Here is a 19,581-nt window from a genome sequence, read left to right as displayed (position 1 = left end):
GATGGAAGCAGTCTTTTGGGTCAGTGCCTTTATGGTGCAGGTGGGGACGCTGGGGCCTGTGTCTCATGCAGTTAGAAGTCCCAGGGGCTGTGGGGCTTGTGTCTTCAGGGAAGGTGGGGTGCTGGTGTGTTGGGCCCATGTGTTTGGGGTACAAGGTAGCTCTTGGGCCAATCTCTTTGGGGTGACAAGCAAGGGAAACAGGATTTTCAGGCTTGAGGCATCAGCAGGTGGGAGTGTTTTGGGCTGCTGATGCTGGTACTGGCTTGGACCAGGCCAGCTGCCTCTCTGGCTGCACCAGTACCTCTGGGAGCAGCAGGAACCCCACAGAAGGGCAGGACCCTGCCTGACACGTGCCCGAAAGGGAGGGAAAGGGAGAGGGCGTGAGAGTTCGGCCCCGCCCCTTCCGGCCCGCAACGCAGGCCCCGCCCCTTCACCTGCTCCTCCCCAAGTCCCCGCCCCTTTCTCGGGACCACTCTCTCTACCCCGCCCCATCCCTTTGCCTACTGGCTCCTCCCCCTCCCCTGAGATCCCGCGCCGGCCCCCTCCTCCCTCGCGGCGGCGCGTCAGCCGCGGCGGCCATTTTGTGGCGCTGCTCGGTCGGTGGCGCTGGGCTCGCGCGGGGAGCGGGGCCCGGGCGGCGATTAGCTCCTTTCTAACCCTTTTTCCGTACAGATTCCTCGGTAAGAAACCGGCAGCGTCGGGGCCAGCTCCGCCCCTCAGCCGCCCCCTCCCCGCGCGGCAGGGCCCTGTCTCGGCGGGAGGCCGGGTCCGGCCCGGAACGTGTCCTCCCAGCCGCACAAAGGGGGGAGGGGCAGGGACTGGGCGGGGGAGGCCCCGAGGTCTGGGCGGCTCCTGCCCCTGCCCGGGGCGCGGGCCCCAGCGTGCCCGTGTCTCTGCCCGCGCTCGCAGGGCTCCGTTGTCGCCCGGGGCCCTAGGGGCAGAGCCTGGCCCCTGCGCCGCTGAGCTGCGCGGCTCGGAGCGGCCCATGCGGGTTGCGCGGCCCCTGCGCGGCGTAGGTGAGTATTGGCGGCGCCCGCAGCGCAGGCGCTGGCCGGGCCCGGGCGGGTCTCCGGGGCGCCCCCGGCTTAGCCTGCGGAGACGCCCAGCGCCGCTGGTGGGGCAGCCGCAATCCGCCAGACCTTGTGGCCGCCGCGGGCCCAGGCGCCGCGCTCGGGCGGGCGTGGAGTGCCCTGGCCGCGGAGCCGTGTTTTCTTCTCGCAGACAGCCAGGCGGCTTCCGCCCGTCTGTGCGCTGGGCTGTTGAGCGTGAGCCCCGTCCCGGCGCGGGGCTTTGGCTCCAGGGGCCTCGGAGCGGAGGATGGGAAACAGGAGTGAGCTGGATACTGACTCGCCTTTAGCGTGCCCGCGTCTCGGGGCGCTCGTGGGTGATGGCTCCCTCAGTGCGTGCAAGGAGTGCTCTGCCGTGACCGTGACAACAAATTGACGTGAAGCTTGTATGCCTTTGGGAAGGGGCAGAAATAAAAGCAATGGCACTATTAGGTTGTGATGGTGATGTTTGTTTCCTCATAGGCCAGCTGGATACAAGGTGTAAGCACAACACTTCTTATTTGTTAGGTTTCAGAGTAACAGCCGTGTTAGTCTGTATTTGCAAAAAGAAAAGGAGTACTTGTGGCACCTTAGAGACTAACCAATTTATTTGAGCATGAGCTTTCCTGAGCTAAAGCTCACTTCAAATAAATTGGTTAGTCTCTAAGGTGCCACAAGTACTCTTTTTTTTTTACACTTCTTGGTGAGCTGACTATGCATTTGTGGCAATCGAATTCTGCTTTTTTGTGGTTCACATTGTTTTACTGGTTGGTGTGTGTCAGAGGATCCTGGCATGCCTTAGCTCTAATTCATTCTGTTTTGAATAGACCCACTTCTCAATAATAGCAAATACAGCGAACAGTCTCTTTTAGACTGGGAGTACTTCTAACACCTTAGAGACTAACCAATTTATTTGAGCATAAGCTTTCGTGAGCTACAGCTCACTTCAGCTGTAGCTCACGAAAGCTTATGCTCAAATAAATTGGTTAGTCTCAAGGTGCCACAAATACTCCTTTTCTTTTTGCGAATACAGACTAACACGGTTGTTACTCTGAAACCTGTCTTTTAGACTGGTTACCCGAGATTGTTAGTGGATATGGAACAGTTGTGGGTATATTTCAGTGAGGGTGCCTGTAGGCTGTCTCTCTCTACTGTACTTTTCTTAGCGTTGTTAGCTTTACATGAAACCTTTTGCTCTGTTCCTCTTTGAGGTGAGACATCAAAGTGAGTGTGTGGTCTTGGTGAAACAGGAAGCTGTTCTGGAAAGGTTTATAAAATGCCTATCTGTTCTTAAGGAGAAGGTGGCAAAAAAAGACTAATAGGAAATTTATTGTTTATCACAAAAATCAGGAATATGACTTTTTGAAAGATTTTTATAAAAATAAAAAAATAAAAATAAAGAAAATAGGCTTCAACATGAGTCCACAGAAAAATGCATTTAGTTATGTTTAAAGGGAGGAAAGCTCAGACATTTTTGTTGCACAGTATTATTTACTGTTCCTGTAATTGAGTATTCTTCCACCTCCTACTTCAGACAAATAGGTAAAGTGCATCTGTACAGAGTTCTCAGTGCTACAGAACCTGGGTTCAAATCATTGCTTATATCTCCACCAAAAAGAAGTTGGATTACAAACTTACTGGGACATCTGGCAGAACTGAATCTGTTCAAGGAAGACTAGAAACACAGGTTGTTAGGTCAGAATTGAAGTTTATTGGTAATTCTGTATGGGAAAGCAGTATGTTTGTTTTTTCTTCATTTCACTATGGGCAGTTAATTCCCTCACTTTTGAGAACCAGCTTGACCATGGAAAAATAGCTCTATGCCCCCAAATTAGAAGGTGCAGCATTAAATGTTATGCAGACCCTAAAATTTGTATATAGAAATCACAACACTGATCCAAAGTAAAGGGATACATGAGACTGGGTAGATTCAAACAGGATCTTTGAAAAATCCGTATTCTAGATGGTTTGGGATGATATGTGAAGTTTTTCAGTCTCTGTCACGCCAGAGGTATTACCTCAAATATTTTTATTAGTCTGTTAGTTTCTAGATAATTGTATAGAAGTTCACAACTAGAAAGTTTTTGAGAAATGCTTTGGGTGACATGGGATTCTTTTAGTGAAATGTTGTGTGCGCACAAAAGATCTGTTCTAAATCTGCACTTAAATAGCTGTGTGTTGGTGCAAAAGTGGTAAAGTTGTTGCATCTTTGTGTGTGTGTTGTACATAGCTGTTTGAAACTGGCTAGTTTGGAAGCACAGAACAAAGTCCTCCTGATTTGGGGTTGTCGGGTGTTAAAAGAACTTTCATTTAAAAAAAAAAAACACCCAAGTGTTTCTGTTCTGGAGATGGGTGTATTGGTCAATTTAATCCAAAATCTAATTTTTGGGAGTTCAGTTTACATTCCCTCTACCCTACCGTCTTCTAAATTCTGTTGTTCATCATGCCCTGTTTCCTGAAGGGCCTTTTGACTGTCTTTATCTTAATCTTAGTATGACAGTGTATTGTTCTGGATTATAAGCAATTGGTTTTCTTTATAAACCAGTTTGTGGATGAATGTAGACAGTATTTGTTCATAATAGGCACAGCCTGTGTTGAAACATCATAAGAAATTAACAAACTCTTGTCACATGTTCACTTTTTTTCTTAACAAACCTTCTCCGAGAGAGACCATTTCTCACACTATACAGTACTTCGGGCTAGCAAATAAATAGTTGCTGATGAATAGTTACTTGGAGATCTTTAAGCCTAGATATTGACAAAAGTTCTGTCAAATCTTCCAGTTTTCTTGGTCACTTGTGATTCCTCCAGAATAGAACTTCAATAATCTTGAGTTTAAAGCAATATGACATGGACCTGAATTTTATATTGGATTGTAATTAGATTTGTAGGGCTGTAGCCTTCATTCTAGGAAATATGGGTTCACAAGAGATTGTTCCAGTTTTGTGTTCCAGCAAGCGTGTTGCAAAGTGATGAGTCTCTAGTGTGTGGGTTTATTTTTAATGTCAACTGTTCTTCGTGGCCCTTCTAAGGATGTTGATATATGTAATTTTTGAAGGGAATGCTCAGCAAAAGGTACTGTTTGCACTCAAGGTCATCACAAGAACTGTATACTATAAGCGAAAGGGTAATATTTTACAAGTAGAATTTGAGGAATTGAAACTTCCATTGAGAAAGTAATACCCGGCAAAGTAAAAGCAAATTGGATATGTTAAAGTCTGTGTAACATTAATTCTGCCCGTTAATCTGTATTCTTAGGGCATAATTATGACTTGAAGACTTAGTTGTTGATTGCTCTTGAAGGGATCACATTTTGCACACTTATGGATACTGTATGCTTCAGTGTAGTATATGGTCTCAGAATTGAGCTTTAATACATAGTTCATTGTAGACTGCTGCTGTTTGTATGGCATCTATTTATTTTTACCTCCTTTATTCCTCGTAATCTAAAAGTTTGTTTTGCTTGGTTGCCTATAGGACTTCCGCTGCCTACTTGCAAAAAAAGATGTTTTTCTTTAAGAGATTTTGATTTGAAGATTTCATTGTATCTGTCTACACATCAGTAGTTGTATTGCACACCTGTAAAATCATTTGAATGGTGTTGATAACTGCTCCACAAATAAAGGTTGCTTCAGGATTTTCCTTTTAATGGGAAACATGCAGTTTTCTAGTTCTGTTCTGATCCAAGACATTTTTAGGAACAATAAGTATGAATAATAAGACCAACACATGTCTTATAATACAAATGTGTAGGAACAAAATCAGAAGGACTAAGGCACAAAATGAGTTACACTTAGCAAGGGACATAAAAGGTAATAAGAAGAGGTTCTTTAAATACATTTGGAGCAAGAGGAAGAAGACAAAGTAGATAAAGGAAGGAATGAGAGCTAATAATGGATGACGTCAAGGAAGTTCTGAGGTGTTTAATGCCTATTTTGCTTAAGTTTTCGCTAAAAAGGTTAATAGTGACCAGATACTCAACATAATTAATAACAAGGGGGAAGGAACACAAGGCAAAATAGGGACATAACAGGTTAAAGAATATTTAGAAGTTAGATATATTCAAGTCAGCAGGGCCTGATGAAATTCATCCTAGGGTACTCAAGGAACTAGCTAAAGGAATCTTGGAGCTGTTAGTAATTTTCTTTGCGAACTCCTGAAGGACAGGTGAGGTCCCAGAAGACTAAAGAAGGGCAGATATAGTACCAATCTTTAAAAGGAACAAAGAAGACCTGTGGAATTATAGACAAGTCAGCCTAACTTTGATATCTGGAAAGATACTGGAACAAATTATTAAACAGCCAGTTTGTAAGCACCTGCAGGTTTGTAAGGAATAGCCAGCATGGATTTGTCAAGAAAAAAATCATGGCAAACCAAACTAGTTTCCATCTTTGATGGGTTACTGGCCTAGTGGATAAAGGAGAAAGCTGTAGATATGAGATCTTGATTTTAGTAAGGTATTTAACAGTCCTGCATGATATTCTCATTAGCAAACTAGGGAAATGTGGTCTAGATGAAATTACTATAAGGTGGATGCATAACTGATTGAAAGACTATTCAAAGAGTAGTTATCAATGATTTGCTGTCAAACTGGGAGGGCTTATCTAGTGGGGTCCTGCAGTGGTCAGTACTAGGTTTGGTACTATTCAGTATTTACATTAATGACTTGGATAATGGATTAGAGAATATGCTTTAAAAGCTTGTAGGTGACACCAAAGTGGGAAGGGTTGCAAGCACTTTGGAGGGCAGGATCAGAATTCAAAATGTCCTTGACAAATTTGAGAATGTGTAAAATCAAGATGAAATTCAATAAAGACAAGTGCAGAGTTCTTCACTTAAGAAAATGCAAATACACAGCTACAAAATGGGGAATAACTTGCTAAGTGGCAGCACTGTAGAAAGGGATCTAGGAGTTATAGTGGATCACAAATTGAATGAGACAACGACGTGATGCAGTTGTGAAAAAGGCTAATTTAATTCTGAAGTATATTAATAGGAGTGTCATATGTTAGACACAGGTGGTAATTGTCCCACTCTACTCGGTGCTGGTGAAGCCTTAGCTGTAGTACTGTGTCCAGTTGTGGGTGTCACATTTTAGGAAAGATATGGACAAATTGGAGGGAGTTTTGAGGAGAGCAAAAAAATTATAAAAGGTTTAGAAAACCTAACCTATGAGGAAAGGTGAAAAAACTGGCCATGTTTAGTCTTGAAAAAAGACTGAGGGGAGACCTGATAAATCTTCAGATATGTTAAAGGCTATTACAAAGAGGATGGGGATCAGTTGTTCTCCATGTCTGCAGAAGGTAGGACAAGCAGTAATAGGCTTAATCTGCAATAAGAGAAACTTAGTTTTTCCTAATATCTAACCTTTCTAACAATAAGGATAGTTAAGCTCTGGAATAGGCTTCCAAGGGAGGTTATGGAGTCCCCATCGTTGGATAAATATCTGTCAGGGATGAACTAGGTTTATTTGGTCCTGCCACAATGTGGGGGGCTGGACTTGATGGCTTTTCAAGGTCCCCTTCCAGCCCTCATTTCTATTATTTTTATCAGATATTTATAATCAATAAAAATAGCATCCGTGTGCAGTTTGTCTTGGTAAATCTAATTCCTATTGGTGATGGTGGTTTCTGTGCCAATGTTATCTTAGTGTGTAGTAATTTAGGATACTAAGTGTAAGTGACAGTGGCAGCTAATAGTCCTGCACGTCCTTAACAGCTACAGCTCTGAGTGTAATACGGCTGCTCCTGTGTGCATCCCTGTGTTCACAGGTTTGAAACATTTTGCTGGTGTTGTCTGATGAGTCTGTACATGCACCATATATGCCTTTGCATCCCTCCCCACCTGAGGGCATATAGGGGTGTGCAGCCTCCCTACTACTGCTCTGTTTCTTTACCACTCATGGCAGTGAATTGGAATTCAGCAGCGTCTTTCCCTTCTCCTTGTAGCAAATTTACCTCACAGATTTCCCGCCCCCCCTTTTTAAAACACAAAACAAAACACTATCTCACTTTGTATTCCTTTAGCTAGTTTTTCTGTATATTTAAAAGAAAAAATATCTACCCTGTAGGTAGTTTTTACTCTGTTGGTCATTTGATTGCTTGGTGAGCACCACAACTTGTTTTCTCACTTTGTGGCTGGTGTTAAAACCTTGGGTTGCAAACCCTGTTGCTCCTGCAATTGCAACAGTCAGTTCTTGTTCCGCAAGAGAAGGGAATGTGCCTAATTGATATTCGCTCTGGTGGTCCTTCTGTAATAGGATCCTCTGGGCCAGGGACAGACTTATCAATGGTCAGCAAAGATGGCATCAAATTCCGAGCATCAGACCACTTCCCCTAAGGGGTCTTGCTTCTTTAGTGCTCCCGCAAGCCAGAACTCTACATATTTGGTCCTGTGTCACTGGGATGGGTGTGGTGGGGTTAGTTCCATTTCTGATCTGCCCATGGTCCCTGAAGCCAAGCACATTAGTATCTGTGGACTCTGAACTGGCTCTCAGTGCCACATTGACCTTGGCACTGAGCTCTTTAGGCAGAACAGAAAGTTGCTTGGAAGGTGACTCAGTGCCAGTCATCTTCCTCTTTTCCAGGGAAGAAGAAAAAGGAGTTATGACTGTCCTTGGGCAGCACATCTCTGGACTGGATATAGAATTGGCTTATGGAGGCACGGGCCATAATTGGCTTATGGAGGCATGTCCATGGAGGCACGGGCTTCCCAGGCACCATTTGCCTCAGTGCCATCATCTCTTGCATTGGAGACATCACCAGGCTTTTACCAGTGTCATCTGTCTAGGTGCTGATACCCTTTATACCAGTACTGACCACATTGTTGCCTTTGGTGCTGAGAAGCTCTGCTCGTGCCACCCGAATGTTCCCTAATCCGGGGAGATCTGCATCACATTTGACTTCATTTATACTTCCTCTGTGGCATTCTTGGAACCCCTGTACGTACAACCCCACTCAAGGGGTTGCGGTCATTCTTGCTGCCATCCAGAATTGACATTTGAAGCCCACTGTACAGTTCCCCCTTTTAGATAATCTGATGGTCCTCTTGACTCTTCCCAGGTCCTACAACCACACCAGGGGCATCCCCAGAGGGTGGCATCGTGGCAATACCAGGCAATTTGTGCTCCACCTACCTTTCCTGAAAGGGTGCCTCACTATTAGGTCTCCTCAGAGATTACTTAGAGCTTCCTCCTGCGTCAGATCTACTAGTGGACTGGCCAGAGTTTTCATTAGGAAGAGTGGAAGGACCTTAACCCAGATTCAAGGCCATCTTGCCTATCATTGTTTCCTTATGAAACATTACTCCTAACTGGTGTCCTTGAAGTGATTACAGGGCATTCCAAGACTACACAGAATTACTGAACACCAGTTATTGAGCAGTCAGTGGAAGAAAAGATACAAACTACTTGAAATATTGCAGTTAAAGTAGCTAGGTAGGGTAGCTATGCTGATTGATGAGGATGTCCTTGAGCGCTTGCTAGGCTTCATCTGCACCCTTTCCAACATTCGCTGAAGTCAGTATTCCAGTCCTCAGTCCCATATGGACAAGGATCTCTTTGTTCTTTCCACCATCCTTTCCTCTATAAGGTGATGGATAAACCTGGAGACAGTCTGCAAAGGGGTGCCCTTTCACTTTCCTTTTTTTTTCAGCGATACAGGTAACAGATGTTACCACATAAGGATGGGGATTACACTTTGATCATTTTGCGCACACAAGGTTCGGGGTCTCGAGTCAGCTCTTCACATAAATATATTAAAGCACAGGGCAGTCTTGCCTACAAATTTTTCTTTCCTTTACTGAAGTGTCAGTCTTCAGATACAATACATAGATCTTGATCTTCCCTCCCCTCTGTGTCAGAAACCAATCAAATTTTGAAGCTGATGGCATTATTTGATGCTAAACATGACAGCTCTTCACAGATGTAGGAGTGAGCAATAGCCTAGCACCGTGCTTCTCAAGCTTTCTGATGTGGGGGACCAGCAATCTTTTTTTTTTTTCCAATGTGCATGCAGACCAGCAGCCGATGGCTCGCGGACCAGTGCTCCACTTTGAATAGCACTGGCCTAGCAGATTACTGCATCAGGCAGTACAGCGCTCATCATGTGTGGTCCCTGGAGGATTCTCTGAATTCCTTTTCTGTGGATGAGGTTCTCTTTAGGTAGTCTTATTCTGATTGGTGGCAAAATTCTGCCTCAGAGGAAGGGGGAAGAAACCTAGGTTCTCTCCCAAATGCCTTTCTTGGTCAGGTCTTGTGTGACTTCCCCACTGGCTCCTCTCATCCTTGGTTATCAGAAAGATGAGACAAATTGCAGCCACAGTGACTTTCACGGCTGCTTCTTCGGTGAGACAGTTCTGGGTCACTACATCTAGCTTGCTGTATGACCTGTCCCACTCATGTTCAGGTCTCAAAATCAGGGGAGGCTCCATCACCCCAGGTCCCTGTATCTGACCAATAGAAGTTGACTGGCTGAGCATAATACTGAGAAAAGGTGCTCTGCAGAAGTACAGAACGTTCTCCTACAAGTAGGAAACCACTTACTAGATCTCTCTCTAGGATGATGTGGAAAGATCTTCTATCTTGGCCAATTAACAAGGGCTTGATTCACTGAATTCTGGACTCTCAGATTTTCAGAAGTGACTAAGTGACTTATGCTCCTGAATATCTGTCACTTTTGAACATGGAACTTGGTGTAAAATTTTCAGAAGTGCCTATCTCCTACCCCTCAAACAAATGCACCTTTATTGTCAGGTCAGTGAGTCTGTCTAGCTGCCATATCTGTCTGTCATCAATTTATAGAAGCCCAAACAGCGACACTGCAGATGTAATCTTTAATTGGTGATCGCTTTAGCAGATGAGATCTATGAGGCAGTGGGAGTGAAGTATGTGGGGACAAGGACTGAAATAGGGAGTTGCTGTAGGAAGGGAAAAGTAGAATTGCTTTAGGAAGAATTAACAGCTGTTGAACAAGTTCTCTTTACATGAACTGTAACACTAGAAGATTTAAACACCTATTTAGAATCCAGAGTATGTTAGAACAAATTAGATTAAAGGGGTATCAAACTCATTGTGGGGAAAGAGCCAAATTCCATACTTTTAAAATTGATTAGGGTATAAGTTTAAGACCCTACACTCCTGTTTAGTGCACAGCAGAATTTTAACTAGCAACAATGGGAGGGTTGCACAAAGATCAAGCAAGGGTGGAAGATAGGTATTCTGTAGTAATTAAGCTTTTAGTTAACTCTTCCCAAAGCTCTTCTGAGGTGGTTGGCTCACCAACTGAGAGGCCGTGTGGACAAAACTTCTGTTTAGGAAAGGATAAAGTAATTAGTGTAAGATTTCTGATATTTAAAGGCATACAAATAAAAAATAAATGTCTATACATAAGAATGGCCATACTGGGTCAGACTAAAGGTCCATCCAGCCCAATATCCTGTCTGCTGACAGTGGCCAATGCCAGGTGCCCCAGAGTGAACCTAACAGGTAATGATCAAGTGATCTCTCTCCTGCCATCCATCTCCACCCTCTTGACAAACAGAGGCTAGGGACACCCTTCCTTACGCGTCCTGGCTAATAGCCATTAATGGACTTAACCTCCATGAATTTATCTAGTTCTCTTTTAAACCCTGTTATAGTCATAGCCTTCACAACCTCCTCAGGCAAGGAGTTCCATGAGTTGACTGTGCATGGTATGCCTTTTAACAAGGATCGCACTAAACAGTTACTAAGCCTCAATATTTATAGTGCTTTAACGTTTAAAAGTTGGGAGTTTCTGAAGGTGTTAGCTGTATTATTTGGGGACCGAAAGTTACTCCTTTAGGTAACTGTTCTTCAGAACTTTAAAATAACTTTGTAGTACTGACATGACTTCCCCCCCCCCCCCTTCCTGTAGTCATAGGTTAAACATTTGGAATGTTTTCAACTATATAAGCAGGTCTTTTCTAGGTGAGCAGTATAATCATATAAGTTCAGCTCTTTTATAACAATTCAGTAGTACTGCTCTTCTTAAATTTCAGAATTATTATAAATACCTAGTTTGACTCTTTTTATAGTCTTCCCATAAAAGATCCATCAGTTAATATTTCTCCCAAATCAAACAAATAATGTTGGTATGCTTAAAACAAAGTATACATATGTTTCAGATGCAGATTTGCTTTTGTAGACATCATGGCAGTTTGAATAATACAGAAGTAGCAGTTAACTTATTCATAGCATGTTCTAATGCTTCTATTTAGAAAAAAAAATTCACCTAGCTCATATTATTCTGGTAAAATTGAACAAGCAAGCTTGACTTTAAGGATTTTTGCTTTGCATTTTTAATTCACATTCACATTCACATTGTGGGACTTCTAGAAAGTACTGACATAAAATTAGAGCAAGTATCTTTTAATTTAATCAATCATTTTTAATATATCTCTGACTGAAGAGATTTTAAAACAAAATTCCATAAATGGTGATGAGTACACCTTCCTTTTAAATCACTCTTCGCAATTCAAGGAGAGGAGGATTTCTTTTATTTTTGAATTCCTGTTGTTTGATGGATTATACCTCCTGTTGCTTAGTCTTCACTTCCAGATTGGTCCCAGTCCCTGCATTCATAGTTCACAAGTGTCCTTCCCTCCCCCATCAGGGTAAGAGGCAGAGAGGGGAAGGAAGAGGCTGACTTCCCCACAAATATCCTGTAGTTTAGGGAAGGTGCACTGACCTGGGAGCCAGGGGACCATGAATTCTAGTCTCACCTGGTTTCTGTACATATTTCTGGAAACTGGAGTCCTTTATTGAGCAGGTGTTCATACTTTGTTCTAGAAGGACTGGCCAGATACACAATCATTTTTCCTCATTACACAAGTAGGTTAACTGAGAGAGTTCACATTGTCTGTGTTAAACAGGATAGTAAGCGGATTTCAAATACAGTAGATCCAAATCTTACTAACTGAGACTCACTGCGTCTCAGAATGAATGTGCCGAATCTATGGATTTAGCTATCCTGTCTATAACCACTAGATAACCTCTTCCTTCCAGATCCTGGAATAGATGCCCAGGATTAATGATATCAACATCCTACTGCTGTTTAGCGAATAATTGTGCAACTCCCAGGCAAAGTATGTGGCATCCTGTTCTAGTGGCTAGTTCACATAGCGGATAACAGTAGATTAATGGTTTTTTAAAGCCGTTAGCGACTATTGTGATCATCTAGTCTGACTTCTTGCATAGGACAGGTGAGAAAATTTCACCAAGCTATTACTGCGTCAAGCCAATACTTGTGTTTGGACAGAGTTCATCTTTTTGAGATGAACTGATGGGGAGTCCATTGTATGCTTGGTAGTTTATTCGGATAGTTAATTATCCTTATTACTGATTTTGAGTTTTTCTTGTTACTGCTTTAGCTCAAGTGGTAGAGGTCTTGACTGTGGATCTGAAGATACAGGGTTCAAACCTCACTGATAACCGTATTCATTTTCTTCAAAAACAAAAACCCACTGGTTTAATAAATTGCATGGTGACAAAACATCCTTCAGTTTATGGCACAGCGTGCATTAAGAGGTGTGCTTCATGCCGGCAGGGACAAGGTATACAGTTGGCAAAATCTCGCTGCTGGAGCACAGGCACGCATCCAGCTGTTGCAGATACCCCTGGGGGTAGTGACAGGTTTCAGAGTAACAGCCAATTTAGTCTGTATTCGGTTAGTCTCTAAGGTGCCACAAGTACTCCCTTTCTTCATGGGTGTAGTGCATTTCAAGAAGATCGCAAGAAGCTGTGGAGTATTTTGGGATGCGAGTGACATTGCAGACTTCCCTTACTGTGATTACCTACCACAATTCCTTCCATGGTGCCTTTCTTGAAGATTATTTCCATCTCTAAGCCTGATGTGACCAAAGTACATAAGTGTGTGCCTATTCATTTCTGACAAGTGTCAGCTTCTCTCCAGTAATACTTCAACACAATTGTTTGTCTTTTCCGTCCAGAAGATAAGATACTCAAGTCTTTGCTAGCACCACAACTCAGATGTCAGTTTTTCTCTTGTCAGCAGCATTAGTTTCCCAGGATTCACATCCATAAGTTGCTATGGAAAAAATTAAGATTTTCACCAGTCAAATGTTCATATGTTTTGAAATGCCACACTTTTGCAAGGGAGGCAATGGCTGAGTGAGCCATCCCTCGACATCTTCTGATGCAACCTTAACTGTCACTAAATAAAGGTTTGGTTTTGTTAATAAACTGCTCTAGAGTTGCCAAGTGCATTTGGAGGCATAATATTAGATATACTTTAACGTAACATTTTCACAAGCACCAATGTGATTTAGGAGCTTAAGTTCAGTTGGCTTTCAACAAGTGTCTAAATCACTCTTGATAATGGAACTAGGGAGCCTGTGTTGCTTAGACCCATGTGAAAATTTGACACTTAATTGTCACGAGATCGTTAGGATTGTAAATATTAGGTGGTGTCGGTAAATACATTGTCATAAATCGTTGTCTGATATAGACATTGCCTTTTCTTATCTGCAGGTGTGTATTTCAGCACAGCGTGGCTGTGGTTATCCATTTGCACAGTCTTCTTATTGTGGTGGGGGACCATGGACATTCACCACTTCTCTGGATTGACCATTCCTGATGGGGGCTTGCATATTGTAGGGGGTGAATTGGGTGAGGCTTTCTTCATTTTTTGCCACTGAAGAAGGTGCAAGATGTGTTTATGATGGGTGCAGGGGGTACCATTAAAGAGTCAAAAGTAACTCTTGCTGAGCACTATGGAAAATGCAAAACATGATAGAACTGCCAGTTCAGATATGCCTCCAGCAGGTCTGACCACCACCTAGTTCTGTGTTCAGTGCTAGGGTAAACTTACCTACTGTAGTATCAAATTCTAACAGTCCTTGGTGTAGCAACTACAGCTACTTTTGTACATGAAGGCAACCAAAACATAACTTGCGTTCTCTATGGCCAGTATGGGAAATGCATTCCAAATCCTGGTGCTGCCTTTGCTAGCCCAGAATTTAACTCAACTATACTTAGTACAGTATCCTCAGTGAACACAGTACCACCTTCACCAGTGCTTGGTATGCCATCTTAGCCACTAATGCCTTCTATTCCCCATAACCTGTCCCATGGCCTGTACTTTCCCTGCTTCCTGTTCCTCCATTTCCCCTGGTGCCTTCTGTACCATCAGTAATACCAGGAATGTCTCCTGTGAAACCTCCAGCCATAGCACCTTTTACGTACTTGAATAAATGGGCCTGGAATATCAGTGAATATGAACAACCATTTGAATCCAGTGATTGTGTCTCAGTAATCCTATAAATCCTCAGATGAATTCTCAAAAGTAGTGTAAAAAGAAAAGGAGTACTTGTGGCACCTTAGAGACTAACCAGTTTATTTGAGCATAAGCTTTCGTGAGCTACAGCTCACTTCATTGGATGCAAGTAGTGTGAAACCCTTTCCTATTACCCCCTTTTTTTATGTCAGTGTCCATGGAATGCTCCTTTTCTGCAATGAAATCTGATATGAAAAGATTCTTTTCATGGGCTCTGAGATGATGAGGTACATATGCAGATGCAGTACATAGACTGAAATAGTGGAAATGGATCAGATGAAGGGCTTCTTAACACAAATCTTTAGTTTGTGGCAAACTGGGGTCTGACTACTCCGCACTAGCCTGCCCGCAGACTAACTGTACATGTGAACCCTACTCATGCACATTAGCAGCTAGTTCTGAGTACTTATTTGCAGACCAAATTGGAAGTAGTAGTTATCCTCATTCAGGTATTGGTCTTCCAGGGTTAGGAAGTGGTCCTAGTAGTCGGAGTGGAATGTGAAGTGTTGGAGGTGGATCTCAGAACTCTGGGAATGGCCTAGTTAAGTGACCTCCTTGCTTTGATAGTGGTCTTGAGCATTTAAGTGGGCCTCTGGGCATTTACTGTGTCAGCAGATGAAATTCTTGATTTCTTTTATGATTGCAAAATGACCCCGAGCTTGGTCTTTTTAAAATACCATGAAAAAAGCATGCCTGTGGGAATAGCAGTAGTTGCATTTGAGGCTTATAGTGAAGTAATGACAGCTGTTGTAAGTGAAGGGCCTATAGGCTTAAAAGTAAATCTTATTTTAGAGACGCTGTCCACGTAAAGTGTCATGTTGCTATTCATAGTGATGTGATTAATGCATTCAGATTGGTTTTTATTGTATTTCCAGGTTAGAATCTGTGAATTTTTTAAATCATAAATGTTTGTTTTGATAACTGAGGCCACTGGTTGGGCTTAGGACAGAGCGATGCTTTTAGTGATAACCAAGAAGTAACCTGGATTGGGCCTTGCAAGTGAAGCAGGTCAAACCTTGGTTTTGCACACTCACTGGCTGGATCTTTGTGCTGCCTTGGGGCCTTTGTGTGAGGAGATAGTACCATGATTGCTCCCAGACTCAGTATGCACAAGGGAGCTGGAGCCATATCAGAGTACCACTTCCACCATCCCACCAGGTGTGTCCATGTTTGTCCTCCACATACGTTCCGCAGGGCCATGCACCAGAATATGGATTCCCCCAGTGGGCAGATTGGGGATGCTGCTCACCACCAAGAGCAGTCCAGAGATCTACTCAGTCTTCTGTTTGCTTAGTGCAGCTGAGGACAGTGACCAGCTTGGGGAATACTCTGTAGGCATTGACAGTGACCAGCAAGAGACATGGGGCTTCCTCCACGCTGAGGATGGGGGCAGTGAGTGGTTGGTGGCATGTTGCAAACGGGGCTTCTGCCTATATCATTGCACTGCATGTTGGGGGGCTGGGTGGGAGTGGTTCTCTTTTATATTAGTATAAAACTTTTCTTGAAATGCCCAAACCTGTTAAAGGGCAAAGAGTCCAGTGGCACCTTGTAGACTAACAGACGTATTGGAGCATAAGCTTTCGTGGGTGAATACACACTTCGTCAGATGCACCAAACCTGGTTGTGCGCCTGATGACTCCCTCATCTGAGGGACTCCAGGGAACACCACTCTTGTTAATTGCAGCCCTGTAAATTGCTGTAAATGTGTGTAGTTGTAATACGCATACATGGTTATTCAGATGTGCGGCTGCTCTGACACAGTAATTCCGAGCAACTGAAATGTAAACATGAAGTTAGGAATTTATAATAAAAGCATTTGAGGTTATTAAACCTTACAGACTCTGCATGCTAAATGTGTGCAGGTCTAAAATTCTAATGCAGGGCATTAAAGAGCTTTGGCTGCTTATAAGCACACTCACCTGAGTTTTAAAATAGAGCAGTGTTTAGCTATACCAGATATTCTCATTGTAGATGTGTCTTTTACTGTTAACCCTCATAGCATAGTATAGCCTTTTGTGCATGGAGGAAAACGTCTGGCAATTGTTTGCTTAGTATTGCTTGACATAATAACAAATCCAGCAGTATTGGGGTAGTCTCCAAAAGGAAGTGATGAAACAACCATAGATAAGTTAATGCTGTATGTGGTATGTACTTATTAGGTTAGGTGGAATGGGAAATAGTACAGAAGGAAGATCATACAGGAACTCCTCACTTAACATTGTAGTTATATTCCTGAAAAATGCGACTTTAAGTGAAACGATGTTAAGCGAATCCAATTTCCCCATAAGAATTAATGTAAATAAGGGGGATTAGGTTCCAGGGAAATTTTTTTTGCCAGACAAAAGGCATTATACACTTTTTAAACAAGCAGTTTAATACTGCTGTCCTTGTCGAGTATGAAGCTTGGTTGAAGTGGAGGAGTCCGAGTGGAAGAGAGTGGATTGTCCGGTTGCTCCTCTTTCTGAACTTTCTGAACTCGAAAAAACACATCTAGAGATTGTTGTTTTGCTTTCCTTTTTTTTCCTTAGTAAATTTCTTTATAGCAAGTCATTAGATGATCAACTCCCCTAATCACTTTGGAGTGGCATTCCCTGTCAGGATCGTCATGACTCAGGGTTTGCAAGCCAGCTTCAATCATTTGGAACGCTTCAGAAAGACGTTTGGTAGTTAATTTCGATGGGTTGGTGGTTCTTCTACTTCTTGGCCCTCTTCTTCAATTGCTCTCGTCACCTGTAGTTGCATCAGATCTTCATTGGTTCGCTCTTCTCCGTGTGATTGCAGAAGTTGTGTAATGTTGGCTTCTTCCACCTCATCAAAACTTGCTGAGGCCGCCCACTCCACTCCTTCCCCCAAGCTCCCACCCGTGACTCGCCTCTTCTTCCCCCCCCACCTCATCCCCTTTTACTGTACTTCGCAGGCTGCTTACTCCCTCCTAGGAGGCAGGAGAGGGAGGAGGAGCCTGCGCGCTGAGTCCTCGTTCTTGCCTCCTAAACGCAGCAAGCCAGCTGATTGCCGCAGGCAGGAAGTTGTGGGTGGGAAACGCTCGGGGGAGCTCAGGGAGGCTGCCTGCTGTGGAGAAAGCAGGCAGCTAAGCAATGTAAGAGTAGAGCATTGCTCAAGTTTAAACGATCATGTTCCCTAATTGATCATCAAGGTAACAACAAAACAATGTTAACCAGGGTGACTTTAAGCGAGGAGCTCCTGTACTTTGGGCCTATCTATGAAATCTTGATATTTGCATTTGTTACTGTTACAAAGTGTAGGTTATAATCTAAACCAGGGGTCGGCAACCTTTCAGAAGTGGTGTGCTGAGTCTTCATTTATTCTCTCTATTTAAGGTTTTGTGTGCTAGTAATACATTTTAATGTTTTTAGAAGGTCTCTTTGTATAAGTCTATAATATATAACTAAACTATTGTTGTATGTAAAGTAAATGAGGTTTTTTAAATGTTTCAGAAGCTTAATTTAAAATTAAAATGCAGAGCCCCCCTAGACCAGTGGCCAGGACCCAGGCAGTGTGAGTGCCACTGGAAATCGGCTTGTGTGCTCTCTTTGGCATGCGTGTCATAGGTTGCGTACCCCGATCTAAACCCATGTAAACTACTCTGTGATGTTTCTTGCACATATATCTCTCTTGGGAATGCTTTGTCCTATTTGATGGTGTTGGACTTTTTCTGGTGTGCTACTCTTTTTTTCTCCTGAGTAGAATCATAGGGTTAGAAGGGACCGCAAGGTTCGTCTAGTCTAACCCCCTGCCAAGGTGCAGGATGTGTTGCATCTAAAGACAGATCGCTATCCAGCCTCCTTTTGAAAACTTTCAATGAAAGAGCTTCTACAGCCTCCCTATGAAGTCCGTTGCATTGTCCTACTGTTCTTCTAGTTAGGAGATTTAATCTAACAAAATGGAAGTAAACGTTTTACAAGTTATTGAATTATACCTGAATATAAAAAAAATTAATCTCTTTCTGTAGGAGAGAGTTTAATCTCATTTGTATGTAATTTTTTTCCCCTCTGTCCTCCAACACTGTAATAGCTACATGAAACTTTATAGACTTAAAGCCCTAATTGCTGAGCCACCTACCCACTATCAAGCCACTTTAAGTTGTCTGAAGTTAGGAACACAAAATCACCACTTTTGAATATGTAGACCCACACAGTAAAATTTCTTCTTTCTCTAGCCTTTATTCCTAATAGTTGCCTATAGAGCACTGCCAATCACTATTTACATAGGCAATATGCAGCTCAGCATCTTGATTGCTTTTTCTTCACAAGTTCGGCCAAGTCCTCTTTGAGGAATGATTGGCTAAGATGGCTGTCCATTATAAACCTCAGTCTACCAGCTCATCCTAATTCCAGGATCAGTTCCAGTGTTCTTAAGAGTGATAGGTGTGGCAAATATCACCTCACAGAATGACAGGTGGCCTGGTTGCCCATTTCCTGCCTTGGACCTAGGAGGGGATAGGACTTTCTGCTGCCTCCACCTCACTTCTGGAGCTCTTTAGTGCTATCACCACCATATTCCTATGCGAGTACCTACCTGGAAAGTAGGACAGAGGCAGGTAGCTATTAAGTTATTTGTATTCTGGTAGTGCTAGGGTCTGTTAGACTAGGCAGTGTGTAGAATACAGCTCCTGGCTCAAAGAGCTTACAACCTAAAAGATAAAATGGACAAACCTATAGATATAGGTGTTACTAGGAGCTACTTACTTATTGTTATGGGACATTTAATCTGTGGAATTTTTTTTTTATTCTGTGGAATGTATTTTTATTTCTAGTCTTGTGCCTCTCTGGGCCTGGTGCTGTTGTCCTAGGTCAGGGTGGATTTGATTTAAATTATGATTTAAATCACTAGTCAGGAAGTCTTGATTTAATCAGGGATTTCTACGTAAAAGTGCATTCTTGTTGGTTGTTATAACCTTAATACGTATTCTTCACAACTCAGAGAGAGATGTAGGTTTCATTTTTAGACATACACACTATACATTTTTAAAGTTATTTATTTTGAAAACTTTTCAGATTAGTTTGACAGATATATCCGAAAATGAATGATTGGTTATTTCATTTAACTAAGATAATTGAAGCCAGTATTTATGAAGTCATTGGGAGGTGAACTATCTCCAGTTCAACAGGTTAATCATTAATATTTGGAGGATTTTCTTGCCATGCTGTATTAGGAGGAGAACATCACCAGACAGACCAGAACATCATCAAAACAAACCAAAT

General features: G+C 42.8%; 1 protein-coding gene across 7 annotated transcripts in view; it reads left to right on the top strand.

Moving 5' to 3' along the window:
* The first annotated feature begins 562 nt into the window (after positions 1–562).
* PHF20 (PHD finger protein 20) overlaps positions 563–19,581 on the top strand; it is a 189,631-nt gene continuing 170,612 nt past the window's right edge. For all 7 annotated transcript variants that reach the window (XM_084646317.1, XM_084646322.1, XM_084646321.1 and 4 more), the window contains exon 1: positions 563–680. The gene's annotated coding sequence lies outside the window, so the exon portion shown is untranslated. The remainder of the gene's footprint in view (positions 681–19,581) is intronic.

This window comes from Lepidochelys olivacea (genome assembly GCF_965140295.1).
Source record: "Lepidochelys olivacea isolate rLepOli2 genome assembly, chromosome: 13".
NCBI lineage: Eukaryota > Metazoa > Chordata > Testudines > Cheloniidae > Lepidochelys > Lepidochelys olivacea.
This window is presented reverse-complemented; position numbering and strand designations above follow the sequence as displayed.